General features: G+C 40.2%; 1 protein-coding gene across 1 annotated transcript in view; it reads left to right on the top strand.

Moving 5' to 3' along the window:
- The first annotated feature begins 7453 nt into the window (after positions 1-7453).
- The window catches only part of LOC122800943 (ephexin-1-like), an 822598-nt gene continuing 818463 nt past the window's right edge, over positions 7454-11588 (top strand). The window contains exon 1 of the mRNA XM_044070328.1: positions 7454-7592. The gene's annotated coding sequence lies outside the window, so the exon portion shown is untranslated. The remainder of the gene's footprint in view (positions 7593-11588) is intronic.

The raw sequence follows: 11588 nt of genomic DNA, 5'->3' as shown, positions 1-11588 counted from the left end.
TCTTCAGGAAAGTTATTCCAGTTATCTGTCATCCTTTCTGTGCTGGCACCATGGACTAAAAGTAAGGGACCCTCTTTACAACTCAAGCAACTGAGGTTGGACTAGTGGACCCAGCAACGGTGGAGCTGATGAAGGGAGGGAGAGAAGAGGCTATGCTCACTCACCTCTCTCTCTGCGGGGAGGAAGGGGACTGCATGCTGAAGAGGAGTGTAGCTGCTCTCCTGCTGGGCTTCTTGAAGGGGATGGGTCCACAGAGGAAGTAAAGTAATGAAGTACAATAAGGGACACAGGGGTCACATGGCTTTGCATTCCTCATTGCACACCTTAAACAAGGTATGGTACCACAGAAGGGAAGCCATTCACCGCATAGGCTAGACTGCTCGAAAGTTAGCCTGGAAACGGAATGGGGTTGTTAGGTCACAATTCTGTCAGCTTACAATATGATGTTGTTTCCTCAGTTAATCCAACTTTTGCCCTGATAGTCAAAAGGAATTAGTAGCCCAACTGAGTAGCTGGGGATGGGGACTGATGGTGAACAGGGTTCGAAGAAGGGACAAAAATAAATCTATCATCCTTTCTGTAAAAAATACTTTCTCACATCTCTCTTGAGTCTTCCAACGTGTGTGTTCAGATTGTGTCATGTTGTTTGGGAATAGTGTACCTAACAGGACTTTGTGAATTGTCGTGAAGGACCTTAATGTTTTTATCACATCTTTCCTATGACACCTTTCTTCAAGACTGCATTTTAAGCTCTTGCAGTTTTACTTTATATGGCATATGAGGAAGACCATATGTAAAAGGCATTTTTGTTGCTCTACCTAGGACCGTCTCTTCTTTTCTATGTCCTGGTGAAAATGACATCATAGAATGACATGCAGTAGTCTAGATGTGGGTTTACCAGCTCTCTATACAATAGGAAAATGGCTATTTCCTTTGGTGAGCCATCATTCCTTTCATTCCAGTTCTCCAGGTGCCTTTTTTGCTACTTTGTTATATTGTTCCCCTATACCTTAGCAGCTGATCATTAGATCACCTACTGGACATCAATGGATTTGTAGTGGGACTACCACATATGTTCTGTTGAAGCTGGATATGTGATCTGTGGGCCACTGCTCAGCATAAAGCTTTAGAATATTAGCATCGTTTTTCAGTATCTAATAGCTGGAACACATCAGAGAATCCACTATGACTGTGCTTGTTATAGTCACTCTTGAGGATACTGGGTACTGAATAAGCATTGCCATGTTGAGGAAGGCTCAGGCTGGTAACATAACAATGTTGGAACCAAGACTCTCCTACAAAAGATCTCTGCATATACTATGTTGTTTAACATGTCCATGTACAGACAATATCCTTTATCCAAATAGCATGTGCTGTGGAATGCAGTAACAAGGAAAAGGAGAACAAAAGCACTAATATTTTCCCAACATATGTCTGGTCAGAGGTATAAAACACGTTTTCTTTTAATATTATTTCAAGAATGGTGTCAAGTATAAAAATGGAACAGGTATGGGGTCTACAGAACCCAGATTCTGTGCACAGCTGTTGTTAGTTGTACTCTTTGTATTCAATTGAGAACATTCTTTGGCAGTGCCCCTTTCCAGAAGCATTATGGCTTAATATGCTCAGAATATATCCACAAAAGTCAGCTAACAAATATAATATATATTTGTACACAGATTGCTCAGACATAGGAATGCTTAATTAAGGGAACAGTTTTATATTTGTAGGAGGCAGTGGCTGAATGCAATGGGTAATCTTTTGAATAAAAGTATATAGTTTTAAAATGTGAGATGGGGTACAACAGTACTGACAACATGAGTGGGAACAATATGGAATTTTCTGACTATGTTCCTGGTTCTCAGTGGTATTCTTTGTGTCTGATATACAGTCTTGTATGCATGCCAAAACAGACATTGCAAAATATGTAATGGGGACAGTGTGTGGCTTTAAATTGTTTAATGCAAGCATATCAGTGAATGCATGCCATAGACCCACTTACATTTAAGCTATGAATATGAATAAGACTGTGATTATGTGAGGTATTGACAGCTATGCCAGGAGAAGTAGGGCAGTGGATGCGTAACATATGCCAGCATAGCTAGCTGGAATTTTGTAAAGAATTATATGTTATTTGTATATCAAACTGATTTGTATGGGTGCTTGTGTTGAAAATGTACTTGAACAGCTGCTTGTGTTAAAAATGGACCAACAGTGGGTCCTGCTGGACAGAAAAGAAATACCCCTGTATGTCAGACTGTATCATAACTGTTGAAATGAATATACTGTAACAGATGATACTGGAAGAGATGAAGTACATTTCAGTACAGTTAACTTTGAAAAAATAGCTTGAAATTAAATTACCTGGTTGAGGCCGTGAAGATGGTATCTTACAGTTCTGATTGCAGCCTGAGACGAAATGTCTGTGAAAACCAGGACTAGGAATCCTACTGTATTGTCCTTGGGGGTGAAGTAATTGCTACCCTGGATGGGTTGATGTTTTGAAATGGTTTTATGGCTTCCAGATGCTGTAACACATCTTAGCAACACTCTATATGTGTGTATGGTAACACATATGTGCTAAATTCTGTTTCAATTTCTAGTAAAGGGGGTAGTGTGGGAACCAGAGTCAGATGACAAGATGTATGTGATGTCATTCTGTAATCCAGCACTGAAATTATGTTTTCATACTAGATGAGACAGAAATCTCAGGGCAGTCTGTTTTTTAAACCTGACAAAGAAGAAAGACCGCTCACCCACTTCATCTTGGCTTGCTTTAGTAAGTAAATGGGGAATAGTAATTCTTTATTTAAGTCAGGAAAATATAGTAAGATTAGTTAAGAATTGTTTTTCTGTATCTGTGTGAATATATCCCTCTGTGTTATTTTTAATATTTCCTGTGATTGAAACTCTGGTATTTATTCTAAATAGATATTCAGTATCTTCATGTTCTTTATTTATTATTAAATATATTTACATTTTTCATTGCAGCTGGTCTTTTAGAAAATATTTAACCTTTGAGAGCACTTATATTTATTTGGTGACACTGTGACCACTCCTGAAATACTTGTTCTTTTGGTCAAACACTACCATTTGTATTAGTATTAATTTTACTAAGAGTCTTAGAGTAGTTGGCTGGTGGTAGTATAACTAACTATCTTATAGTCTGGGCAAAGGTAGAAGAGCTAGTAAATCTATGCCAGCCTTTCCCAGGTGTGTGTTTGTGTGTGTGTGTGTGTGTGTGTGTGCGTGTGTGTGTGTGTGTGTGTGTGTGTGTGTGTGTGTGTGTGTGTGTGTGTGTGTGTGTGTGTGTGTGTGTGTGTGTGTGTGTGAAAATCAAATCCGAAAGAGTGTATGTGTCAGCTACTTGGAGCAGGGATGCAGAGCACTGGTTTCACACAGAAGGTAATGAAGGACTTGGCTTGAAACACTCAGCTGAGGACTCAACTCTAGAGCTGTGCCAGTAGGGAGTTTTATTGCGAGTCTGGAGAGAGAGAAGAAAACACCAGCCCCCAGACTGAGTGTGTTCCTTGTGTGTTCTTAACATAAATTGTACTTGGTCATGAATGATAATTCAATAAAAAAGTTTGGGGAAAAAAAGTAGGTAAGGTAAGTGACAAGGTCAAAGCTCCCTTGATGCCTTTGCCTGTGATTGAGGAGCCATTTCAGAGGGTAGTTATGGATATTGTGGGGCTTCTGAGTACCCCATGTTCCACAGGGAAGAAGTATCTCCTGGTGGTAGTAGATTAGGCTAAGGTGGCGGCTCTGTCCTCCATCAAGGCAGAGAAAGTGGCAAATGCTTTGTTAGAGATTTTCAGCAGGCCAGGTTTCGTGAGAGAAATACTGGCTGACAGAGGTGCCAATTTCATGTTAGACTTGATGGCTTGTCTGTGGGAGTGCTTATGAGGTGAAGCAGCTAAAGACCACTCCCTACCAACCCCAGACTAATGGTCTTGTGGAGAGGTTAAACTCCATACTAATGACCATGCTAGAGGCATTTGCAGACCAGTTTAAAAGAGAGTGGGACAAGTATTTGCCCCATCTGCTGTTTGCATACAGAGGTACCCTGGGAATCCACAGGTTTTTCACCATTTGAATTGTTGTATAGGCATAGGGTGAGGGGGCCTTTAGATTTGATTCATGATGAGTGGGAGGGTGAGTGTGAATCTCTGTTGTGACATATGTCCTAAACCTCAAGACAAGGCTTAGGGAGCTCATGGGTTTTGCTTAGGAGAACCTGGCAGGTGCCAAACAGCAGAAAATGTCTGGTATGACAGGAATGCTGGAGCCTGGGAGTATGCTGTGGGACAGCAGATTATGGTGTTCATTCCTGTCAGACACAATAAACTGCAGGCAGCTTGAGAGGAGACCCTTTGAAGTGGTGAGGAAGGTCAGTGATGTTAACTACATGGTAAACATGCTAGGCAGGAGGCAGTTGCACAAACTATACCATGTTAACATGATGAAGTCTTACCATGATAGGGAGGCCCTTCTGCTGAGTATTTGCAGTGGATGGTAGGAAGAGTCTGAGGGGGATCTGGTGACTGATCTCAGTGTGGCTTGGACTGACACCTCATTGGAAGGGGTAGCAATATTCCAGTGGCTATTCCCTACCCAGGTTCAAGAAATCCAAGCTGTGTTACAGGAGTTTGGGGACATGTTCACTGGGAAACCTGAGTGCACCCACCTGGTGCAGCACCATGTGGATACAGGACCCCAAAGGCCTATCAAGCAGGCCCCTTACAGGGTGCCTGAGCGAGTCAGACAGACTCTGAGGGAGGAGATACAGGAAATATTGGAATTGGGGTAATATAGGAGTCCAGCAGTTCCTTGTCTTCTCCGATGGTGCTGGTACCAAACAAAGATGGCAGCACCACATTCTGTGTGGACTACAGAAAACTAAATAGTCACACAGAGTTAGATGCTTACCCCATGCCTAGGACAGATGAAGCCTTAGAGCAGATGGGCGGGGCTAAGTATCTGACCATTATTAATCTGTCCAAGGGCTACTGGCAGGTGCCCTTAACTCCCATCATGAGAGAGAGAGAGAGAGAGAGAGAGAGAGAGAGATCAGCCTTTGTGACTCCTTTTGGATTATACGACTTTGCAAAGATGCCCTTTGGGTTGCAAAATGCCTCAGCAACTTTCCAGAGACTAGTAGATGGTATCCTAGCAGGAGCAGGAGATTATACGCTTGCTTATCTGGATGATATTGCCATCTACAGCCATCCCTGGCATGAGCACCTTCAGCATGTCAGGAAGGTTCTGGGCAGATTGCAAAGGGCAGGGTTGACCATTAAGCCCAGTAATTGTCAGGTGGGTATGGCAGAGGAGTCCTACTATGGACATAAAGTGGGGAGTGGTAAGATCAGGCCAGAACCTGACAATCAGGCCAGAACCTGACAAAGTGGAAGCAATTCAGGTGTGGCCTGCCCTTGTTACCAAAAAGCAGGTGATGACATTCTTAGGGATAGCAGGGTACTATAGAAAGTTAATTCCCAATTATAGCATAATAGCTGCTCCTCTCACAGACCTGGCAAGGAAAAACAGGCCATATAAGGTAGTGTGAATCCCAGCCTGCAAGCAGGCTTTCCAAAAGCTTAAAGATGCTTTGAAAGGGCCCCCTGTATTAGCCAGTCCAGATTACAGCAAATAATTTGTTGTGCAAGTGGATGCTTTGAACCATGGGGTGGGGGCCAGGTTTCCTCAGAGGGAGAAGAGCACCCAGTTGTATATCTCAGCTGTAGACTCCATCCCAGGGAGGAATGTTATGCAGCTGTCGAAAAAGAATGTGTAGCCATAATATGGGCACTGCAGAAACTTCGACCCTATCTGTATGGAAGGAAATTCACTGTAGTCACAGACCACAGTCCCTAACATGGCTACATCGAGTTTCACAGAGAGGGTGGTGGAGGACTTGGCTTGGAATGCTTGGCTGAAGACTCAAATCTACAGCTGTGCCAGTGGGGAGTCTTATTGGTGGCCTGGAGAGCGAGAGAGAGAAACCCAGCCCCTGGACTGAGTGTGTTCCATCTGTGCTCTTAGGGGAAACTGTGCTTGGTACAGAGAGTTGCATCTGAAAATACTGTGTGTATCTATTTTTGTTCCAAGTGAAAGTCCCTCACCTGTGTCCATGGTGAGGATTGAGACTCCTTGATCACTGGCCCAGAGCAAGGAGCGTCACAAACACAGTCAGCCCTGGTGTTGCAGTTTACTGCCTATAGACACAAAGTACTTTGCTATCCTAAAAGTGTGCAGGACATTTATGTTTATAATTGTATTATGTGGAGCTGTATATAATTGACATGTGACAGCATGTTATATTTGCTGAGGCCTTAGAAATTTTTGTTGTTTCAGGGTCACTTGTTATTGATTATACCTTACCTTTGCTCTTAAGATTGTTTTTGGTATTGCATTTAATACATTCTCTTTTGTCATATAGGTACCCCTTGCCACCTGATTTGTTATTTCATTCTGCACAAGTGATTCTGGCAGGCTACAGCAAGTCGTCTTTCTTTGAACCATATTATCGGTACAGCCATGCCTATAAAATGCAGGAAATTTATATCTTTTACACCTGGAATCTTAAGTTTTTGTGGGACTTGTAATTGGCGATGGGGGAAAAACAAGCAACCACTCTGTATGCTTTGTGTGGCCACTACAAAGAGTTTGGGATGATGTACTCAAAACTACTTAAGGGATGGAAAAACGTTGACAGGGAACATAAAATTAGAATTTCAGAGCAGCTGTTTCAAATCAAACTGAAATTAAAATGTAAATATTATTATAACTTCTGGACTGTAAGTGCATGTTGCAATTAATAGCTAAAATCAGCACTAAGAACGGTGACAATGTCAGGTCTTAAGCACAGGCAATGGCTTATTAGAATTACCTGTATTACTTCTTTGCATGTTTCATTTTCTGCACCTTAAAGCACAGCTAGCAGCCTCTAATTTTAAGAAAAAGGTTCAAACTCTGGTGAAATCAAGAGCAAAGAGCTAAACTCAGGTGCACCTCAGTTACTGGTAGAATTCACACAGAAAGTTGCTACATTAAAAACATGTTAATCTGCATTTTCTAAATAACAAAACTTTAGTTTTAATGTTCTTTAATGTCTTGTATTATTTAGTGACTGCTCCCTCATTTTTACATAATAAATAAAAAAAAATATTGACTTTATCAGAGACAAGGGGAAATTCAGAAGTAAGGTCAAATTTTTTTCATCAACATTAGTGGCATTTAAAACTGTGCTGTAAGGATCTACATTCCCCTCTCTGTTTAAATTTCTTACACTGGTAACTATGCTCACAGACAATATCAAACACAAAGTCACTGTATTAACACACATGGTTTGTACAGCTGAAGCAATCCCTAAGTTAGGGATGATCAGTTTATAAGCAAATAAAATGCTCCTTTTGTTGGTTGCACTTTAATTTTGCTCTGATGACCTCACTTCTTCAAACCCAGGAACTTATAATTACATTCCAGTTAGAGCCGGCTCTGGCCTATGCTAAAGCTGAGGGGAATCATGTTCTTGTAGATCAGCACTTAGAGGTTAGCTCTTCATATTTATAGCACTTTCCTGGATACAGGTAAGTTAATTATTGTTTGTTTTAAACAGTCAGTAGAGCTTACCATCTTTGTTCTGCATAATGAAAAGGTGTCTGCCTAGGGGATAAGTTATGTTGTAAACTGTGATAGTTCCATGTTCAGAGATGAAATGTGCTTTAGCAAGCTGAGCTTTAATCACTGTGAACTAATAATTAATATAAAGTGAAAGTGGCAATTCAGACAGGTGGTTCAAGTGCAAGTAACAGTGAAGCTGGGAATGACCTACTCTGCTTCACAATGGTTTCTGGTAATGATTGCTAGTTTGTTTCTAAAATGGGACAGGTTCTTGGACTTTGTACACTGTTTAGTAGTATGGGTGTATCTTGGTTTTATATATATATATATATATATATATATATATATATATATATATATATATATATATAAATGTGTGTGTCTGAGTCTAAAACGTATGTATGTGATTTTTATATATATATATATATATATATATATATATATATATATATATAATTCTAACCTAAAGGAAAAAAGGCAAAATACAAGTGGAAAAAGCAACCCAGGTGTACAAGCAATAAACACTTAGAATGGTGCAAAGCAAGAAGAGGGTGGCAACACAACTGAAATATGCTTCATTTACAGCACTGATTGTTTGAGAAGGTTCAGATATTTTCTCCTAAACTATTAGAACTGTCTTTTGTGATGTGGGGAAAGTTTGCATTGTGTTGTGGAAGGTGTTTCTAATGATGGTTAGAAGAATAATGATTTCAGCTAGTTTAATTAAAATCTGGGGTGTTGCCTTACGCATAACAGAAACTTTTTAGTGTCTTTACTTCTTGAACGTGTATGCAAAATCCTTCCATCTTTCATTATCAGTTCATGGCAAAAATACAAATATGGCAGATGTAACACATGCACTTTTAATTTCTAATGTAATGGTGCAGGACTCTCTCTGAATACTGTTTATTAAGCATGTAATCCAGAGTAGAGCCATACCCATCACTAAGCATGTAGTTACCCAAGCACTATTTCCTAGTGGCTGTTTTTATATTTTATTTATCCTTTGTTTACTGGGTCAGTCCTACAAGGCTAATATACTCTCTTTCAGGAAAGACCTGAGTTGGTATTTTTGCTACTAGGGAAAATTTGGACAGGGCATTGGAAAACTTCCTCTACTTTTTTCGATCTGTTTTGTGATCTTTTCCATCTACCTGAACTACCACCAACTCAGGTTGATAGAGCCTCAGTTTAATGCCTCATCTGAAGGGCATCACACTCAGGTATGCAACAATCCCCTTATGGTATACTGCAATGTCAGCAACCAATCTACCTTGTCTGGGTATAGAACCCATAGTCTTTTGCACCAAAGGCGTCTGTGCTACTCATTGTACCACTGACACTATATCAAACAAACACTTGTGTATAAACCTTCTGTTGTAATTCAACTCATAGTCCTTTTTGTCAGTGTATTCTTGCTTGTACCTTTAGTGTCAGCTGTCTCATTCACAGAGCCTTCCTTATAAGTATGTTGACACTTACTTATGTAAGTGATATAATCAGGGATTATATATAGGTACAAAGTGAAAATATCTGGCTAAAGGGGTTCTGAATGCAAACTGATGCAATGCTTAACAGAAAGTGCGAACATTTAAATACTCGTCTTTTTGTTTTTCCATGTCTACCCAATGCTGTTTAAACAATACCGATTATTTATTTACCAATCTATGTAGCTGAACTGAAATAACTTTAAGATTAGTTTATAAACTCCTCTTGCCACAGGCATCCATGTCATCAGGTCTTTTAATGATGTCATATATGTGCTCAGTCCTTTGCTTTATAAAGCAAGAGCCGAGTTAACAGCCTGGAAGCATCATGATGGGCAGATGCAGTGTGATAGAAACATTGTCGGAATCCTCTTCCCATTATGTATGTATGTATGGTTAAGTATCAGTTCTGGAAGGCAAGATATTACTCCAAGTCTGTTCCTGGGTAGTAAGATGTAATTTAAAAATAGGTGTACATTGCATGAATGCATATACTGGCATTATTCATTTTGATAACCTATGTCCATTACCAAGTGCTTGCATCTGTCCCAAACTTTATGTACTGACAGGAACATGAGAACTTCTACCTGTTTACTTTTTAGAAGGATTACTGTAATGAGAAAAATAATTTTGTTTTACAGTGTATTCTTGGGGGGGGGGGGTAGTTTTAGGCCAATTGAACCTATTTGGTCCAATAGGGCCCTGCTCCCTCAGGGGTAGCCTGCACTAAGCTGTGACAGAATCATTATGCCTTATGTGGCACATATATTTGCTTGAGACACACTAAATAAAGTGCAAGTTATTTTCCTACTCAGAATTTTTCTCCCCAGTAGATAGCAGAGTGGACAATATTTCCTGTCATGCACTACAATAGGAGCTATCTCAGTATTATTAGTAGCTGCAGGTTCAGGCCTCTTGTATGGCTTAGAGTTTTTGTTGCTCATGCTCAGACAGAAGTCAAAAGCTGTACAACAGGGTTTTCAATCCAAAACTGGTTAGACAAACCATCTGATTTTTGTGTACTGCTGAAGTTACTCAGAAGATAAGATCAGACTCAATTTGAAGACTGATAGAGATGTAGTATTTTTTTTCCCTCTTGCTGGATATTGGGTTTATGACTCGTTGCTAATAAACACAATTACTGTGGAATAGTCAGTCACAGACAGTATGAAAATGAACACTAGTAATCCTAAAAAAGTAGAAAAACAGATACTGTGATGTGAGGTAACATCTGATCAGTAAAAATTGCAACAGAATATTATCAATTCACTAGGGCAGAAGATAAATGTTTGGTACAATCCCAGATAGGAGCAAAATAATCCCAAAGAAGGGAAACATGGGGGTTGGTGGGGATGCATGCATATGTGTTGAACATTGAGAGGCAGAGGTGGAAAGAAAAATGATTCACTTGGCAGAAACGTGGGAAAATTGTAATAGAAACAGTTTTTTTACTTATTAATGCACTGCAGGGGCATCACACTTTGAGTTGCATACAAAGCAGGGAGTAAGCAGAAACTTAGAAAATGGCTGGACTGGATTGGGGTGGAGTTTTTGGTGAAGTATATTATAGAAATCTGAACAAATTGTGTGGGCTTTGCATGTCCCCCTACATTGATGTAAGTTTTCTTAAGTCATTCTAATTTCCTCCTACCTGCCAAAGCATGATGCTTAGGGACTGTGGTGACCGTGCCCTGGCCCAGCAATCAAGGAGCCTCAATACTCACCACTAACACCAGGGAGTTTGTCTCCTAGAAGAGGAAAGGATAACTAATACACACAGTAAAGTACAATTTCTTTTACGTTCACACAGAGATCACAGTCAGTCTGGGGCTGGTTGCTCCCTTGCTCTCCAGGTCCCCAATAAGACTCCACTGGCACAGCTATAGGGTCCAGATCTCAGCCTAGCTGGCAAGCTAACTTCCAGTACCCTCTCTGTCCAACCAGTGCTTTGTGTCCCTGCCCAGGTAGCTGACACACACCCACACTTTGAGATAAGTATTTATACAACTTCACAGACACTCCTGGGAAAGGCTGACACAGATTCTCTACCTGTGCCTCTTTACCCAGACTATACGGTAGTAATTCCTGCCACCACCAGCTAATAATATCAGCTACTCAAAGGCCCTTGAAAGGGTGTCCAATTATTACTGTGCAATATTATTATCCAATTGGTAATGTGACTATTCAGTCTTAAGGCTTATTAGAGTGGCTTATTACGATAACCTCTATAAATATGCAGTGTACTCTAGAGCCTAACTTGTCTCTACACAAACCAGCCACAGGTAAAGGTTTTTAAAATATTTAATAATAAATAATTAAAACACAAGACAATACTACTACTCCACAGAGATATCTAAGAGTTCAGAGATCACACAGAAACTTAAAATAATACAGTAGGGCAGGTCTGATATAAAAGAAAAACACTTAATCTAACTTTCTAATCTTTAGCTATTCCTAAGAGAAAACACAGTGCTA

This window comes from Protopterus annectens, chromosome 4.part1 (assembly GCF_019279795.1).
Source record: "Protopterus annectens isolate FY-2018-M chromosome 4.part1, PAN1.0, whole genome shotgun sequence".
NCBI lineage: Eukaryota > Metazoa > Chordata > Ceratodontiformes > Protopteridae > Protopterus > Protopterus annectens.
Note: the sequence above shows the minus strand (reverse complement) of the source record. Positions and strands in the feature narration are given on the sequence as shown.